Here is a 6,000-nt window from a genome sequence, read left to right as displayed (position 1 = left end):
ATTTAAATTTGGCTGTGTGCTCTTCAGCCAGATCGTTAGTGTCTCTGAGTCTCTGTGATTTTTATCCGAATAAATAGAGAAACTGATCTCAATTTATCCTATGGTACAAGATCACATATGTAACCCCAGAGCAAGATGTGGCCCAGAATGGGTCTCACTAACATTAGCTTTCTTAACATTCCTGAAGTAGCCTGGTTTACAGCCAGAGAGCAAGGATAACTCTAATGGCATTGGCACATAATGGCTGAAATCGCTTTAAATATGAGATTGAGACTTTGATTTCACAGCTAGGGTTGCTTCCGTAATTAGCAAAATCATTACCCCTAGTGTGCAATCTGACCAAACCTAGTACTTTTGCGGGTACAAGCTGCCCTGGCAATTTAAGACACCAAACCCAGAAAGTGAGGCTCTCTCGGAGCCCTGGAGCCTACTCTGGGTCTTGGTCTTTTCTTACAGGAGCTGCAACAAAGGCCTGCCACGGGGAGTATGTGAGGGGGAGGGGTTGTCAGACCTCAGGGAATCCAGGAAGGGAAGGAAGAAAAACCCCTACCTAGTGTCATTTCCCACCCCCTCTGATGTCATTTTGTGTCATTCTATTCAGTGCCTCTAGGGAATCAATTAAAACAGCGCTAATTTATGGGTCTTAATGAACAAGGTATTATAAAAACTGTTTGTAAGCATGGCAGGCTTCTTGCAAGGAGAACACTCAAAAGCACAATAGCCCGAGGTGACATTCCCTCTGCAGCCCTCCCTTCTGGACTCCAAAATGGCACAGGAATGAACACAGAAATACATCCGGGGGCGGGGCGGATGCCTACTGCCATAGAGTCTACCCCTCCCCCTGCCCCAACTTCTCCCTAAGAATGGCAGGGCAGAATATTTACTGAAAAATATGAAGATTATCTTTGTAACCCACGCGGAGCTTTGCTGTACATATTCACTTCTTGGACCAACGGACAAACCTATTACCTAATCATCAATTCACATAATAAATATTTTGAAGTCCCTAATACTGGACAGACACCATCCCAGGCTTTGGAAATGTTCAGATGAATAAAATACAGTCACCTGCTTTAGAATTCACAGGCTAGCTGCAGAGACAGACACGTAAGTAACTAGTGTCTTGCTGTCCTGCGGAGGACTGATCCTTACTTTGGGGAGGAGGGTGGGGAGTATAATGAAGTCGGGATGAGCTTCAGTGGATCACTGGGAGGAATAAAGTCCCCTCCTCCTCTTCTGTGCTCCTCAGCTTGCGGTGTCTTAGAGCCTGGCTCTCCCGCCCAGCGCTGCGCGGCTCTATAAGCTCTAAACTCTCCTTTTCTGAATCCCATTTCCTGCCTGGAAGACTCCTGGCGGGATTCACGTATGAGCCCTTTTTGTCAGACTCCTCTGGCCTGAAACTAAGGTATTGTCCCCACCTGATGTACCTGATGCCAGCAGACCTGGTCGCAGCCAAGTGTCACTCACCCAGGAGCCGAGAATACCCGCCTGCTTCCCAAACAGCTGGCTGTCCGAGGCACTGGGTTGAATCTGAAGGTGAACACTCCGACAGTAGACTAAATCATTACCTGCTGCCTACATGGAAAAAAGAAACAGGCCCTACTGAGCAGAACATTTCATGCTACTGAACAAGTAATATTTTACTTCCAGAGGCAGGGTGGTGTGTGGTTAGGGGCCCAGCCTCCATAGCCGGTGGGTTCAAGTCTGGTTGAACCAGGCTGCTGGGTTCAAGTCCGAGTCCTGCTGGGTTCAAGTCCTAGTCCTGCTACTGGCTTATTATGCACACCAGGACAAATTACTTAGCCCCTCTGTGCCTCTATGTGCTCCTCTAGAAATGGGGATAATAGTACTTCCCTTATTGTGCTTGCTGTGAACGGCAGAACGTGAGGCCATCAGAGCAGCGACAAGGCCAGAGTCAATACCATAAGAGTGTTTCCCACCACCATCGCGGCTGGCACTGTCTGTTCTTCTTTTTGGCATCTAGTCCTGTTGTGGCTCCTCCTGTCTTCCCCCACCTCAATTTCAACTCCACGTTCAAATCCAGTCATGTCATGTCTTTTTCTTTCCCTTCTTGGTGGCCTCTGTGAGCTATAATCGGACAATGGGGTGCACATTCCTCAAAATGTCAAGATTCCAACCAGGGAACAGACTTCTACTTGTAAGAATGAGCTCATGCACCTTCAGCATAGCAGAAAAGTTCTGTGGTGTTGACAAACCAGCAGTGGAGAACACTTCGGAAATGAAAGCTCTGCCTGTCCAGTCCACGGATGGGTCATACGTCATTCTCCTTGCTCCTAACGGCTTACACCAAGGTGTAGCTTGCTGTGTCCCAAGACAACTTCTTTGACAGAGATGGTAATTCCTCTAGACCAGGACTTACAGTCCTTTTTATACTAAATTCTGGGTCACACCCCCTTTACGAGAACCCTGCAGGGGGGCTCTGCACCCACCTCCTTGAGTGTGGCCCTGGGGTGTGAAGACGGGCTTTCAAACTGCAGATGGATGTGTCCCTCCTCCAGACCACAAAGATTAGATGGCGAGACCTGTTCTTATGAATCTCCATATCCCCAGAACTGAGCTTCATAAGGTCAGAACTTTGCTCTTTGAAGCACTTCAGCAGCGCAGAGGGACAGGGGAGGATGAGCATTTTTATTTCTTTTTTTTTTTTTAAGATTTATTTATTTATTTATTTGGCAGACAGAGATCACAAGTAGGCAGAGAGGCAGGCAGAGAGAGAGAGAGAGGAGGAAGCAGGCTTCCCGCTGAGCAGAGAGCCTGATGCGGGACTTGATCCCAGAACCCTGGGATCATGACCAGAGCTGAAGGCAGAGGCTTTAACCCACTGAGCCACCCAGGTGCTCGTGTTTTTGTTTCTGATGATGAACCAATGACACAATGTGTATTGAGACTGACTGCATACACTGGGACTACCCCAGCAAGTTGGGACGGTCCTGTTGGAAGAGGTCACCGGTAACACTGGTGCAGCAGTTAAGCCATGGTGCCTCCCGAGACAGATCACCTTAGGCAGCACTAGATTCTCCTACATTCTCAAAGGTAAACTTTCCTCTCTGCTCATAGAAAGTGAGCTCACTGCTGTCTCTGGAAATAACAGAGCACGGTGCTAAGAGACAGGGAGGGGGACCTCAGCGTCCTCAGCTGGAAGCTCAGTCAGGTTCCGCCTATTACTGGATATATGACCTTGCCCAAGCCATTTAACTTCTCTGTGCCTCCATTTCCTGACGTGAAAATGAGGTATGTAATAGGATCTCCTTCAGAGGAGTGCTCGGAGACGAGAGGTAGATGCGGTAACATGCGTACGGTAGGTAGAACACGCCCGGCACTTGGGATGGGCCAGGTGAAGGTTTGGTAACGGCAGTATCCAGATGTTGTGTTGGATGGGAAGAAAAGCCAGCTGTGAATACCATTCCGGCTGCGGAAGGAAGCTCCCTGCATCCCTGGCCATGGCGGGCAAGGCCAGGCCCAAAGCAGTACTGATTATAAATCAAAAGCAAGTCTCAGGGTCTTCGAGACCCAGGTAGAAGGGCCCGCTTGTCAGTTCCTGCCTCGAGAGAAAGCAGGGCTGTAATAGGCCATAAAATTGCTCTAACCGTCCGTGCCTAAGCTGTCACGTGCCACTGGATCAAGCCTTCCTGGCACCGGCCGGGGATGGCCGTTTGGGAGCTTTCAGCTGCACCTCAGCTGCTGATCAGAGCCAAGAACAGCTCAAGGGACTGATAAAAAGACAAAGTGCCAGGAGCATACAACCAGGGCCTAAAGGAGGGCAGGAGAAGGTGAGGCGGCCGGAGGGGGCAGAGGAAGCTGAGAGATGGAAGAAAAAAGCCTGTGGGGCCAGGAGAGTGCCAGTCTTATTTTAGTATCACTCCGACCCACGGAAGAGAAATGACAGTGGAGAGCTTGTTAATAGCAACAGGACACAAAGCCAATCCTTTCCTTCCTCTACTTTCCACGAGACCCAGGTGACACGGAAACCTGATTTGTGTGTTCTCTGTGCTCCCTGGTACTTGGCCTACAGGTCTCGGGCACTTTCTCTCCAGCCATTTAAAGTGTAATAACTGCCCTTGCCTTCGTGCAGCATGTGTTGGAGACAAAGAACACAGGAATATGTCATTTCCTATAAAGGCCAGAAAGGGTGTTGTGACCAATGAAGTGCTAAAATGACATTTGCACTTAGGTGACAAACAAGCCCATTCCATTCCAGGTAAAGGCCAAGAAAACACGGGAAAGTAAAGGCTGCCCTCTGCAGGGCACTGTGGGAACGACCATGGCTGCTTCGGAAACCGCGAGGCACAGCCGCTCTGGTTGATGAAGGATCTGCTTTGGAAAGTGACATCTGTTGGCGTGGCCTTGCCACACTTCTTCCAGGTACCGGCACACCAGGAAAGGAGCAACCAATCAGGAGAAAACATCCTTGTTTGTGGTGGGCCACTCAGCTACCTTCTCACATAAACAAAGGCTTTTTAAAAACATGATTTCAAGCAGACTGAACTAGAGAGACAAGCTTTTTAACACTAAACTAATTTTAAAATAAATGCATTAGACAGACACACAAACTGCAGCTGCTTCCAATGCATTCCCGGACTGGAGAGACAAGCAGCTGTTCTCCGTGGTGCTCCGTGGTGAAGAAAAATATAAAGTCAAGAGGCATGAAGACACTCCCAGCTCCACACAAGATTAGCTGCCTGAAATCGGGCAGAGTACTTTCCTACTCTTGGACTCAGTTTCTTCATCCATAAAATGAGGTGCCTGAGCTAAAGGATGCCTGAGATTTCTTCCAGCTGAAACAGGTTATGATCCATGACCTTTATTTTGTACTCTGAGCCAGCAGCATAAGTGCTCCAGAAGAAATAAATGGAGCAAAGGAAAAAATAAAATAAAATAAGAATGTCAGCCAGCCCATCCATCTTCTATAGCCCTGGGTTCACCCCACTGGTGGGTCCTTGGAGTTAGGGCAAAAGGGTCTGTGGTCCTGCCTCATATGTCTGTGCACTATTTTTAATTGCTGGTAAATTTTTTTTTTATTTGCCATACTAAAGTCATGGTATCCTTTTTTTTTTCTTCATTCACAAACACCAGAATTACGATTGTTAGCAACTGAAGATTGAAGGAAAGTTTCAATTTCAAAAAAAAAAAAAAATCCTCAATTAGAATTTGGAAATTATGTTCTACAGTTCAAGGATTCATCCCAAAATTCCCTACCAATAAAGGTTAAAGTTCTCAGAAGCATTTCTGTCCCTCTCTCTCTCACACACACACACACACACACACACACACACACACTCTTCCACGTGAAAGAAATTCAGTATGAAGGCAATCAGCAACTAAATGCAGAGCAAAGAACCTCTACCATGGGCTGCAGTGACAAGCCAGCTGAATCTTTGGGACATTTCTAATGGCTGAAGAGGAAAATCCATAAGCACAATAAGCCACTCTCAGTGGATAAGCTCCTGATGTACTGAAGTGTGATTTAAAAGCTGTCGTTGTAGAGTCTATTTCCTTGCCTGAGCACCACCCAATACCTTTCTCTCCCTCACACACACCTCTAACACATGTGATTGCATATTTTTAAGAAAAAAAGGTAAAGTTCTCTTACTTTAATGAGCCATCATACGGTTCAGTCAACTCCAAAGCTCTTCTCTTGGCTTTTGCTAAGAATGGCTGTCAGCAGCCCTCATTCTAGGCAGCTAAAATGGGGAGAGAGGACTATCAGGAGTTCTGCCAGTCACGTATAACCACCACTCTCCGGCAAGCAGGGAAGCTTCTCACGCAGCGCTATCCGGGGGCCCAGCCCTGTTTCAGCCTCCTTTGCTTCGCTGCTCACTTCTCTGCAGGAAGGGCAGGCACACCTTCCTCCCACACTCCGCAACTCCACAACTCCAGGGCTGCACTCACAAAGAACACACTCTAGGGGCACCTGGGGTGCTCAATCAGTTAAGCATTTGACTCTTGACTTCGGCTCAGGTCATGGTCTCAGGGTCATGG

The sequence above is a fragment of the Mustela nigripes genome, chromosome 1, assembly GCF_022355385.1.
Source record: "Mustela nigripes isolate SB6536 chromosome 1, MUSNIG.SB6536, whole genome shotgun sequence".
NCBI classification, from domain to species: domain Eukaryota; kingdom Metazoa; phylum Chordata; class Mammalia; order Carnivora; family Mustelidae; genus Mustela; species Mustela nigripes.
This window is presented reverse-complemented; position numbering follows the sequence as displayed.